General features: G+C 41.5%; 2 long non-coding RNA genes across 5 annotated transcripts; both read right to left on the bottom strand.

Annotated features, from left to right (window-relative positions):
• Nucleotides 1–218: 218 nt before the first annotated feature.
• Nucleotides 219–2,348, bottom strand: LOC114455477 (uncharacterized). The gene is made up of 3 exons (XR_003672683.1): nt 1,312–2,348; nt 786–980; nt 219–410 (listed from the first exon to the last, which is right to left on the bottom strand). It is a non-coding gene; the product is annotated as an uncharacterized LOC114455477 (long non-coding RNA).
• Nucleotides 2,349–4,312: 1,964 nt separating this feature from the next.
• On the bottom strand, nt 4,313–8,101 carry LOC114455258 (uncharacterized). 4 transcript variants are annotated; one of them, XR_003672660.1, is made up of 7 exons: nt 7,815–8,101; nt 7,289–7,483; nt 6,808–6,913; nt 6,229–6,716; nt 4,947–6,135; nt 4,709–4,851; nt 4,313–4,591 (listed from the first exon to the last, which is right to left on the bottom strand). It is a non-coding gene; the product is annotated as an uncharacterized LOC114455258 (long non-coding RNA). The 4 variants fall into 4 exon arrangements; XR_003672661.1 differs by having other exon boundaries at nt 4,947–6,538; nt 6,639–6,716; XR_003672659.1 differs by having other exon boundaries at nt 4,943–6,716.
• Nucleotides 8,102–14,009: the final 5,908 nt, after the last annotated feature.

Genomic DNA, 14,009 nt, shown 5'->3' with positions numbered 1-14,009 from the left:
ACTTTCCAAAAAACACCCCAGCTACATCCAGGACACCTATGCATTCGTTAACAAAATAAAAAACATAACCATTCCACAACACGCCTTTCTTTTCACAATAGACATAGAATCACTATACACTAACATAGATACAGACCTTGGAATAGAAGCAATAAAAAACATCCTTCACCAACACCCAGACCCACACCGACCGGATACAGCCATCTGGAACTTCTGAAACTCACGTTAACCAACAATGATTTTATTTTTAATGATGAATATTATTTACAGATATGTGGTTGCGCAATGGGACGTAAATACTCACCAGCATATGCAGACATTTACATGGCGGACTGGGAGAGAACGGCCTTTTCGAAATGCACACAACACCCGTTCACATACATCAGATACCTGGATGATATTTTCGGAATCTGGACACACAACATAGAAACATTCATTAATTTTTGCAATATCCTCAATAATCACCACCCCAATATTAATATCAAATACAATAAACAGGACACAGAGATACATTTTTTAGATACAACCGTTTTTTTTCATAATAAATTTCAGGACAGCAAACAATTAGCAACAAAGGTTTATTTTAAAGAAACAGACAGACACACATTATTACATAAAACCAGTTATCATCCCAGACACACATACAGAGGAATCATTAAATCTCAACTCATACGTTTTCATAGGATCTGCACATACCCCAAGGACACACAGGAAGCCACACACATATTATTTCACGCACTCAGACCCAGGGGCTACTCAAGGAGGTTTTTAAGGGAAATACGCACAGAGGTAGGGGGGCTGTTCTCTTCCCGGTCCGCCCCTGCACCACCTCAGACCAACTCTGGCGACGCCCCTCTCTTGGTGCCTCTGGTGACCACCTTCCACAGACAGCTGCACGGGCTAATCGAGAGTCTCCATGGGAACTTCCGGTCACTACAGGAGAAGCACCAACAGTTCCAGGGATGCAGAAGAATCACAGCCTATAGGAGAAACAAAAACCTGCAGGATCTGTTGGTGCACTCACGCTTCCGCCCATCCAACCCCGCTGTCAGCAACGTCATCCATGACCAGCCCTATGTTTTAAATGAGGCAACTGACGGCGGGGGTCCCGTGGTTAAAACCTGGTCTCCCCAGGACAAAAATATTGTATACTTAATAAAATGCACACATTGCAACAAAATGTATGTGGGGGAGACCGGGAACAGCCTCGGGACCAGGGTGGGCCAACACAAAAGTAGGGTGAGGACCGGAACTGGAGTTAGCCCCCTCCACATACACTTTATTACATTTGGCCTTAATAATTTTACTTACCGGGTCCTCCAGAGAAACCCCTACTGGTCCACTGGACAGAGACGGTATGTGGAGAGACAGTGGATCGGTAGGCTGGCCACGAGGATCCCGGGGGGGTTCAACCTTAGAGACACCCCGGTTCCGGTCCCCCCTTTAAATGGCTGACCGGAAGTGGGAACCCGGGGAAGGTACGGTCCCATGCGCAGCGGCCTTTTTAAATCATATTTTAATGTTTTAACCTCTTAAAAACTTTAAATTATAAGCTTTATTATTTTTATATTTTATATTTTAATATATTATTGGTTCCTCCTCCTTTCCCCCCCCTTTTTTCAGATACTAACGTTTGCTAGAAATGTTTTTTAGAAAAAACCTTAAGAACAACGACAGCACTTATATTTTAATTATTTAAATTTTATTTATTTATTTATCAGGAAAAAGGAAGTTTTTTTAATATATTTATAGGATTGAGGCGCTTCTCCCCGGGTTGGACAATTTTAAAATTTTGAAATGACTTCTTTGATGGAACAGGGTATTGCATGTGTCTTTTACTTTTGCTCTTTTAGCACAATGATTGTGTAAATATTTTTTACTATGTTTCATTCATGTTTTACAATTTTGAATGAAATTTTACCCGCTTCCACCACTGATACCCGCCCCAGGACCACCGCCTCTCCCTCCTACAGTTTTATGCAAAAAAAATTTTTTTTCTTTTATTTATAATATATTTCTATTTTAGTTCTGTTTTGGGGAGGAGTGGGTTTGGACCAATTTTAAATTATTTTAATGTATTTATGATATCGTTTTAGAATTAATATTTATCAGCTATTTTACTGTCACACATATATATATATATGAATTTTTTATTAGTGTGTCTATTTATTATCTTAAAATCTATTTATACACTATCCAGGAGTTTTTTTAAAAAAGAACAAATATAAATGGGGAGGGATGGGTGCGGGGGATACCAGCCATACAGAAACAGGACAATGGGAGAGGAAACAAGGGAGGGGAACGATTTTCCTCCCTGATATGTTTTTATCATGAATTATGTCTGTTTGTATATGGTGTGTTTTTTTATATAATTCCTCTCCCATAATCACCTTTGTATCCCCCTGACCCCCTTCTCCTCCCCAATCGTAAAACACTATTCCTCTCCCCAAAACCTAACCTAACCCTAACCACCCCTCCCAAACCTTACCCTAACCCCTTACCTTACCCTAATCCTAACCCCTTACCTAACCCTAACCCCTTACCTATACCTAACCCTCACCCTAACCCCTTCCCTAACCCTAATCCTAACCCCTTACCTAACCCTAACCCCTTACCTAACCCTAACCCTAACCCTAACCTAACCCTAAACCTAAAAAAACCTTCCCCAGACCTAACCCTAACCCTAGAACAGACCTTTCCCCCCCCCCCCCCCCCCCCCCCCCTCCTTCCTACCCCAACTTCCCCTTCCCATACCTAACCCTAACCCTTACCCTACCTTATTATTCCTACCTCACTATTTTAAATTTTTATTAAATTATTTATGAATTTTCTAATTTATAAAAAAAACATGTTTTTAGAGGTTTTCCACTGTTGTATTAAACCCCCCCTTTTTTTTGAACATCAGGTTGCTGCGCGGGGACCACGCCCCTTGGTTTTCCAAATTCCCATGGGGACCAACGCCTCTTTTTATGTCCTTTTTACGGGTGTCTGATCGTTTGAATTTTTTTTATATTTTATTTTTTATATTTTATCTTTTATTTTTTTTATTATTTTTATGATTACTTTTTTTTTGATTAAAGGAAAACCCCACCTAAAGCCAACATCAAAATAACAAAAGGGGATTTTTTTAATTGGGGGCCGAAAGGATGTCCTGAGCCCGTGCTATTTTTAATAACCCTAACCTAACCTCGCCTGAGCCAGGCCTTTTACCCCCACACATTTTATTACAAACATAATCCCTGAAAGTTGTACAATAAGCTCTTAAGAGTACAGAAATAGATAATGGGGTTACACACAAGTTGAACATTGATTTTTAAGATGTTTTTTTTGTATTTCATTCTTTTAACTTTTTTATTTTTTTACTCTTTTATTTTTTTTACTTTTTAATTACTTTTACCTTGGTGTGGGCCCTAACACCCACAAGGGGGAGCCCTTGTACAGTGGAAGGTACCATTCCTCAAATTTTCCCTCAGGAGAGGAGTCACGTGACCAACACCCCTCCCACCAAATGGACTATTTAAAGATGGCCTACACCAGGTATTAACACACTTGCCCCTGAGGAAGCCGGATAGGCGAAACGTTGGGCCTCTTTTTACCTTTTTTATTCTCTTACCTTTTTACCTTGGAGGATCAAAACATGGACCTTGCTGGTGAGTTCTTTTAACTTTTTATGTGTTTGTCCCCTGGACCTGGGAAGGAAATCCTGCCTTTCCCAAAAAAAACAAGGATCTACAGGGAGCACATGCCAAACATTGTTTGGCTGGACTACAAAAAGGGACGCCTACAGCTACAAGGACCTTCAGGTTGGTGCCCACCCTGATCTGACTTAGGGACAAACACCAAAGACTTCTCACCTGCCCCCAAAAAAATCTAAGGTCATTTGTTTTATTTTCTCTAAACTTATAATTTTATTATTTTAATATTTTAATTTTTTGCCTTTTAATTTCCTTTAACCTTTTATTACTTTTACCTTTTTATATTGCAGACGCCCGTTTTAACATGAGTATTCCCTTAAAAAACAGGTTCGCAGTTCTCTCTCCACCGGAGGCACCGGGGGGCGCGTACCACCCGCCAGCCGCACCCGCAGTTGCTACGGGAGTCCGGGACAGCCTTTGGGTACAGAGACACATTAAACTGTACTTTAAGGCCATTCAAATCATCCACCATTCAGACATCATCTCCAATGCTAAAATAAATAAAACTATTCCCCCAGGCATGCACAGGAAAGCCACCAAACTCACACACTTCATCAAACCTGCTTCCCCTAGTGAGGAGGTTTTACAAAGGGTAAAAGAAAACACAGACATCTGGCTGGAAAATAACCTGGACATTTTACTTCACCATTACGACACCACCCTCAATAATATCAGAAAACAATTCACCACATTTCAGCCAGAAGCATGGAACAAAGCAATAAAATGGGCACATAGACGATTTGGACGCAAACTCACACAACAAACCATCGACACCACAAAAATAATAGCACAGGAACAGGAAACAGTAGGGACAACAACACAAAACACATTTTCAGAAGAGGATTTTCCTCCTCTGCCAGCACCTGCAACTCAGGTAGCTGTGACCAATTCAGCTCCTGAAAGAAACAAGGAACAAAAAGAAATCAGAAAAAACAAAAACACCCCAAAAATACATCTTGAGGGAAAGTACACACAGAAAACAAAAGCTGACATCCACCTTTCAAAAAACGTACCTGATCTCTCCTCACAGGAGGAAAAAACTCCCACTCCTGCCCCCGTGACCCCTCTGGAACCCACTCCTAGCGCTCCACAGTTGCTGGTGGCCCCTGGGAACCTGGCAATAAACCTACCAGTAACCCAGACTGTCAAACCCAATCTGACCACCAGAGGGAACCAAAGTACAACCATTAAACAAATAAATTTCAATCACAGTAATGTAGCAATTCCGGAAGCAAATATTAACTCACTCACACTCTTGTCTTCTCAACCCCTGGTTACAGATCCATCAGAGGAGAGCGTGGAGGGGCCTGGGGATCCGGACACGGGCACTGAGAGCACCCGTGTTGCCAAAAGGGTGGATCAAACAAATGATGTAATGCTACAGGGCCTTACAAAGAGCACATGCTCATTGGCCCTGGACACTGCTGAGATCCACCCGAGCGAACCACCAGCCCGTGTCCCTGTGCCTCTGCCCCTGTCCACGCTCGAACCCACCATACATGCACGAACTAACCATAAAATAATAGATTGGCAATACACACCTCAGAAACCCATAATCATCATCGGTGATTCCAATCTGGCCCGCATCACACCATTTTCCCACTCACAAATCCAGATTGACGGCTTCCCAGGAGCCACCAGCTATCACATCACTTACGTCCTCCGAAAACTCACCCCTGTAATAAACGTAAAAAAAGTAATCATAGCACTCGGACTCAACGACTGTTTAAAGGATGTAAAAAATGAATCAATAACCAAAGCATACGACTTCTGTATTAACACGGTAAAAAAAACTTTCCCTAACGCCACCCACTACACCACCTTAATAAACTTTAGCAATAGACTCCACACCAACCAAAAACACAGATTAATTCACTTAAACCGTCACATCACCCAAAAACACCAATATCTCAATGACATCAATAATCTCCTCTTCAAAACAGAACCCACAGACCCGGTACATTGGACCAAAGACACAGCGGATAAAATCATAACATCATGGCTCGATCAGTTAAACTTTTAATTCAAGAAGGCATCAGCCCATTCACCCCCACCAACTCCAACGTTTTAAATTTATCTGATTACCCGTTAAATAGAGCAGAATATGAAATATTAGAAAAAGGTCTCACATTTATTCCCACTCCAAAACCTCCCACTATACTCGAACTCCGCAAAGACATCCATTTATATCACAATAAACTTAAAATCTCGGAACATTTCAATTTCACAAATAATAACAATAGGTTACCCTTTGTAGCCCCCTCACTATGGGAACCCAACCCGGCTTCACTTTCCCAACCTCTGTTAGACCTTATCCAGCAGGACAACAATTTATTACGCGCACACCCCCTCCTCAAAGGTAAAAACCATAACAATGTGTCTCTGGCCCAAAGGCAAACAATAAACAAACTCAGGAAAAATAATGAAATAATAATTAAACCTGCAGACAAGGGGGGACAAATTGTTATTCAGGACCGCTTTAATTATCTCTTGGAAGCAAAAAGACAACTACAAAATAAGAAATATTACATACCATTACAAAAATCATTACAACCAGCCACTGCAGAAAAAATTAAGGACATAATAAACACATTATACATTAACAAATACATTACAGCTAAACAAAAATATCATTTATATGGTCCTGACCCCCCGCGTCCCAGATGCTTTTACCTACTTCCAAAAATCCACAAGGACCCGGACTCTTGGACGGTCCCACACAAAATTCCCATGGGCCGTCCGATCGTTAGTGACTGCGGGTCAGAATCCTATCGTATAGCAGAGTTCATTGATTATTACATCAACCCACTTTCCAAAAAACACCCCAGCTACATCCAGGACACCTATGCATTCGTTAACAAAATAAAAAACATAACCATTCCACAACACGCCTTTCTTTTCACAATAGACATAGAATCACTATACACTAACATAGATACAGACCTTGGAATAGAAGCAATAAAAAACATCCTTCACCAACACCCAGACCCACACCGACCGGATACAGCCATTCTGGAACTTCTGAAACTCACGTTAACCAACAATGATTTTATTTTTAATGATGAATATTATTTACAGATATGTGGTTGCGCAATGGGACGTAAATACTCACCAGCATATGCAGACATTTACATGGCGGACTGGGAGAGAACGGCCTTTTCGAAATGCACACAACACCCGTTCACATACATCAGATACCTGGATGATATTTTCGGAATCTGGACACACAACATAGAAACATTCATTAATTTTTGCAATATCCTCAATAATCACCACCCCAATATTAATATCAAATACAATAAACAGGACACAGAGATACATTTTTTAGATACAACCGTTTTTTTTCATAATAAATTTCAGGACAGCAAACAATTAGCAACAAAGGTTTATTTTAAAGAAACAGACAGACACACATTATTACATAAAACCAGTTATCATCCCAGACACACATACAGAGGAATCATTAAATCTCAACTCATACGTTTTCATAGGATCTGCACATACCCCAAGGACACACAGGAAGCCACACACATATTATTTCACGCACTCAGACCCAGGGGCTACTCAAGGAGGTTTTTAAGGGAAATACGCACAGAGGTAGGGGGGCTGTTCTCTTCCCGGTCCGCCCCTGCACCACCTCAGACCAACTCTGGCGACGCCCCTCTCTTGGTGCCTCTGGTGACCACCTTCCACAGACAGCTGCACGGGCTAATCGAGAGTCTCCATGGGAACTTCCGGTCACTACAGGAGAAGCACCAACAGTTCCAGGGATGCAGAAGAATCACAGCCTATAGGAGAAACAAAAACCTGCAGGATCTGTTGGTGCACTCACGCTTCCGCCCATCCAACCCCGCTGTCAGCAACGTCATCCATGACCAGCCCTATGTTTTAAATGAGGCAACTGACGGCGGGGGTCCCGTGGTTAAAACCTGGTCTCCCCAGGACAAAAATATTGTATACTTAATAAAATGCACACATTGCAACAAAATGTATGTGGGGGAGACCGGGAACAGCCTCGGGACCAGGGTGGGCCAACACAAAAGTAGGGTGAGGACCGGAACTGGGGTTAGCCCCCTCCACATACACTTTATTACATTTGGCCTTAATAATTTTACTTACCGGGTCCTCCAGAGAAACCCCTACTGGTCCACTGGACAGAGACGGTATGTGGAGAGACAGTGGATCGGTAGGCTGGCCACGAGGATCCCGGGGGGGTTCAACCTTAGAGACACCCCGGTTCCGGTCCCCCCTTTAAATGGCTGACCGGAAGTGGGAACCCGGGGAAGGTACGGTCCCATGCGCAGCGGCCTTTTTAAATCATATTTTAATGTTTTAACCTCTTAAAAACTTTAAATTATAAGCTTTATTATTTTTATATTTTATATTTTAATATATTATTGGTTCCTCCTCCTTTCCCCCCCCTTTTTTCAGACACTAACGTTTGCTAGAAATGTTTTTTAGAAAAAACCTTAAGAACAACGACAGCACTTATATTTTAATTATTTAAATTTTATTTATTTATTTATCAGGAAAAAGGAAGTTTTTTTAATATATTTATAGGATTGAGGCGCTTCTCCCCGGGTTGGACAATTTTAAAATTTTGAAATGACTTCTTTGATGGAACAGGGTATTGCATGTGTCTTTTACTTTTGCTCTTTTAGCACAATGATTGTGTAAATATTTTTTACTATGTTTCATTCATGTTTTACAATTTTGAATGAAATTTTACCCGCTTCCACCACTGATACCCGCCCCAGGACCACCGCCTCTCCCTCCTACAGTTTTATGCAAAAAAAATTTTTTTTCTTTTATTTATAATATATTTCTATTTTAGTTCTGTTTTGGGGAGGAGTGGGTTTGGACCAATTTTAAATTATTTTAATGTATTTATGATATCGTTTTAGAATTAATATTTATCAGCTATTTTACTGTCACACATATATATATATATGAATTTTTTATTAGTGTGTCTATTTATTATCTTAAAATCTATTTATACACTATCCAGGAGTTTTTTTTAAAAAAGAACAAATATAAATGGGGAGGGATGGGTGCGGGGGATACCAGCCATACAGAAACAGGACAATGGGAGAGGAAACAAGGGAGGGGAACGATTTTCCTCCCTGATATGTTTTTATCATGAATTATGTCTGTTTGTATATGGTGTGTTTTTTTTATATAATTCCTCTCCCATAATCACCTTTGTATCCCCCTGACCCCCTTCTCCTCCCCAATCGTAAAACACTATTCCTCTCCCCAAAACCTAACCTAACCCTAACCACCCCTCCCAAACCTTACCCTAACCCCTTACCTTACCCTAATCCTAACCCCTTACCTAACCCTAACCCCTTACCTATACCTAACCCTCACCCTAACCCCTTCCCTAACCCTAATCCTAACCCCTTACCTAACCCTAACCCCTTACCTAACCCTAACCCTAACCCTAACCTAACCCTAAACCTAAAAAAACCTTCCCCAGACCTAACCCTAACCCTAGAACAGACCTTTCCCCCCCCCCCCCCCCCCCCCCCTCCTTCCTACCCCAACTTCCCCTTCCCATACCTAACCCTAACCCTTACCCTACCTTATTATTCCTACCTCACTATTTTAAATTTTTATTAAATTATTTATGAATTTTCTAATTTATAAAAAAAACATGTTTTTAGAGGTTTTCCACTGTTGTATTAAACCCCCCCTTTTTTTTGAACATCAGGTTGCTGCGCGGGGACCACGCCCCTTGGTTTTCCAAATTCCCATGGGGACCAACGCCTCTTTTTATGTCCTTTTTACGGGTGTCTGATCGTTTGAATTTTTTTTATATTTTATTTTTTATATTTTATCTTTTATTTTTTTATTATTTTTATGATTACTTTTTTTTTTGATTAAAGGAAAACCCCACCTAAAGCCAACATCAAAATAACAAAAGGGGATTTTTTTAATTGGGGGCCGAAAGGATGTCCTGAGCCCGTGCTATTTTTAATAACCCTAACCTAACCCTAACCCTAACCCTAACCCTAACCCTAACCTAACCCTAAACCTAAAAAAACCTTCCCCAGACCTAACCCTAACCCTAGAACAGACCTTTCCCCCCCCCCCCCCCCCCCCCCCCCCCCCCCCCCCCCCCCCCCCTCCTTCCTACCCCAACTTCCCCTTCCCATACCTAACCCTAACCCTTACCCTACCTTATTATTCCTACCTCACTATTTTAAATTTTTATTAAATTATTTATGAATTTTCTAATTTATAAAAAAAACATGTTTTTAGAGGTTTTCCACTGTTGTATTAAACCCCCCCTTTTTTTTGAACATCAGGTTGCTGCGCGGGGACCACGCCCCTTGGTTTTCCAAATTCCCATGGGGACCAACGCCTCTTTTTATGTCCTTTTTACGGGTGTCTGATCGTTTGAATTTTTTTTATATTTTATTTTTTATATTTTATCTTTTATTTTTTTTATTATTTTTATGATTACTTTTTTTTGATTAAAGGAAAACCCCACCTAAAGCCAACATCAAAATAACAAAAGGGGATTTTTTTAATTGGGGGCCGAAAGGATGTCCTGAGCCCGTGCTATTTTTAATAACCCTAACCTAACCCTAACCCTAACCCTAACCCTAACCCTAACCCTAACCCTAACCCTAACCCTCTAACCCTAACCCCTAACCCCTAACCCCTAACCCTAACCCTAACCCTAACCCTAACCCTAACCCTAACCCTAACCCTAACCCCTAACCCTAACCCTAACCCTAACCCTAACCCCTAACCCTAACCCTAACCCTAACCCTAACCCTAACCCTAATCCTTAACACTAAACCTAACCGCTACCGCCTCCACTCACGAGCCAAATTCGAGGTCCTATATCTAACCCTAAATTCCTAAACCTAAAACCCAATCTTATACCTAAACCTAACCCTAAAATCTTTCAAAAGGTTATTCTACAACTGGACATGATCCTTAACACTAAACCTAACCGCTACCGCCTCCACTCCTTAGCCAAATTCAAGGTTCTATATCTAATCCTAAACCTAAAACCCAAGCCTAAAGGTAGGTGAAAGGATGGAGACGCTGCCCACACAGGCACAGGGCTGAGGAGGATCAAGTCCGTCCACCCAACCCTGCACTCTCCTCTGGAAACTTACCTCCAAAACTTAAAAACACAATTAAGCCCTTAACCAAACTAAAAGGTAGGTGAAAGGATGGAGACGCTGCCCACACCGGCACAGGGTTGAGGAGGATTAAGTCACGTCCACCCAACCCTGCACTCTCCTCTGGAAACTTACCTCCAAAACTTAAAAACACAATTAAGTCCTTAACCAAACTAAAAACTAAAAGGTAGGTGAAAGGATAGAGACGCTGCCCACACAGGCACAGGGTTGAGGAGGATTAAGTCCGTCCACCCAATCCTGCACTCTCCTCTGGAAACTTACCTCCAAAACTTAAAAACACATTTAAGCCCTTAACCAAACTAAAAGGTAGGTGAAAGGATGGAGACGCTGCCCACACAGGCACAGGGTTGAGGAGGATTAAGTCCGTCCATCCAATCCTGCACTCTCCTCTGGAAACTTACCTCCAAAACTTAAGAAAAACACAATTAAGCCCTTAACTAACCCCAAACCTCTTTAAATATGATCCTACAACTGGACATGATCCTTTACACTAAACCTAACCGCTACCGCCTCCATTCGCTGGCCAAATTCGAGGTTCTATATCTAACCCTAAAATCCTAAACCTAAAACCCAATCCTAAACCTAACCCTAAACCTAACCCCAAACCTCTTTAAATATCATTCTACAACTGGACATGATCCCTAACACTAAACCTAACCGCTACCGCCTCCACTCCTTAGGCAAATTCAAGGTTCTATATTTAGACCTAACCCTAAACCTAAAAACCCAAACTCTAACCCTAATAACAACAAAATAACTTCCGAAAACAAAATGGCCCCCGAAAACAAAATGGCGCCCCCCCCCCCCCCCCTTCCTCTCAAAATACAACAATTCTAAAGATAAGGTTAACACCTAAACCTAGAATAAAACCCAGAATAAAACGAACAAGAACACACCAACCACTTCCATCTCCATCCCATTCCTCACCACAGGCAATGGGGTGGAGACTGGAAACTGAGACGAGGTCCACACAGACCCGGTTGTGGTGAAGCCCAGACAGGCTCCTGCTTCTGTCCCTCAGCTACAGTTCTATGATCCCTCATTCCATTACACACACATAGTTCCAATTTACAACGGGTTTGTCCAATCAGACACAAAGTGGGATGGATGCATCCATCCTCCTCCCACCTTGACGCCTGTCATACAGTCACAACACTGCACGGACACCTCACCCACTGATACAAATTCACAAAACCTTTTGATGTGTGACACAATGACGAGAGGAACACGAATAACATGCGTCGGCCCGTGCCTGCCTTTGATTCCCTATCTAACTGGGGGAGTCCTCGAACTCCCCCGGGGGGTCTCATCGAGAAAACACATTACCCTACCTAACCCTAACCCTAACCCTACCCTAACCCCAACCCCAACCCTAACCCTAACCCTAACCCTAACCCTAACCCTTAACCTAACCCTAACCCTAACCCTAACCCTAACCCTAACCCTAACCCTAACCCAACCCTAACCCTAACCCTAACCCTAACCCTAACCCTATCAGGTTGGTTCGTATATCAAACTGTCGGGTCAATCCGTGCACTTCTTTGGTACCTATTGCACTTATATGATTTTTGTTCACAAAAAGAGTTATTCACAAAAAACCTCGATTTTTGCCGATTTCGGGGTGGTTTTTCCCCCTAGAACCTAACCCTAACCCTAACCCTGCTGCGCTGTTGTATTCACCCATCCCCAAGATACCCCTGAGGTAGGTGATGCTGTGCTGATTTGTGGAGGAGGTGCCCAGGGACATGCTCAGCTCCCTGTCATGATAACTGAGGGGATGTCCATAAAAAACCTCCTCTAATGCCAGCTCGAGCTGGAAAGCAGTCCAGCTAGGCTTGAACCCTCTGAGCCCCTTATGCTTTGCATAGATGTCCTTGAGTTGTTGCACCAAGTGCAGAACCATCCTGCTTATCAGCTTGTTAAAGGAGACATCAGGAGATCTTTGGTTGAGTGGCACCACGACAGGGTTGTCCCTGAAGAAGTCCATCAGTTTGGCCTGATCAAAGAAGTCACAAGACACCAACACCTCAGGGATGGTATCTGTCCCTGCCGTGAAGAGAGCCACTTGCTCCATCCTCAGACTAAAGGGACTGTTAAGCTTTTCCCCCAAATCCTGCATATGCTCGAGATATTCCACTGCCCTTTCATTTAGCATTTTCGTAAACATGTAGTGTCAAGCTTATTTTTTACAATGCTTGCCCAGCTTGAAAGGACATGGATGGAGCACAAGTAAGACGTGAGGCCAACTCAGCTTTTAACCATTTATTCAGTTTTGTTTTAGGTTTGTAGCAGCGGCAGCAGGTTGAAAACCTTGAGAAAAAAAGGGGTGAAAAGGAGAGAAAGGAAGAATGAGTTCTATTCAAATGTTTTCCAATGAATGAACAATCTGACCTAATATTTTAAATAATGTATCTTTCAAATAAATGAATTTTCTGCTACTTAATATTTAATGGTTTCAACCTAAGATATGTAACTAGTTTTAATTGTAAAATTAAATCATATACTTTGATATCCCTATTTTAACCATTTTAATCAAAGTCTAACTTTTTCACAATGTATTTTACCCATAAACTTATTTATTCATTTTATTTTATATATAAACTTATCTAAAACTCTTAACCAATATTTATTGCTCTTAATATTTTAGAGATGTTTCCTTAACATAAATTACACTATGAAATCAGAATATATTTATATCAATTGAATCAACTGTAAACCTAATGTGCTTTGACTAAGACCCCTCTGGTAAACACATGGTAAGGCCAAACACTATGTATGTAGAGTTAACTTCAAGTTGGGTCAAAATAACATACAAACATGCACTCAGCCTGTGTTCTTTAACATGACACATAATCCAACTTAAATACTTGCTTTTAGTAGCTTAACTTTAAAAATAAACCATATAAATTCAATAAACTTGAAGCCAATCACCAACAACGTCCCTGAGCTCCTCCACTGCATTGTCTGTGTGTCTAAACAAAGGTATGACTGATTACCAACCAGGTTGGAGCATGAGAAGCTTAGAGCCAACACTCATGCTGGTGCTCCCCTAGTGTTTAGATGCAGAACTACACCTACATCTGACCTAAGGTGGAGTGGACAGAACAGGAAAGGTGTTTTCTTCCGGAGTATTGGATGCCTTTGTTCGTCT

This window comes from Gouania willdenowi, chromosome 21 (genome assembly GCF_900634775.1).
Source record: "Gouania willdenowi chromosome 21, fGouWil2.1, whole genome shotgun sequence".
NCBI lineage: Eukaryota > Metazoa > Chordata > Actinopteri > Blenniiformes > Gobiesocidae > Gouania > Gouania willdenowi.
Note: the sequence above shows the minus strand (reverse complement) of the source record. Positions and strands in the feature narration are given on the sequence as shown.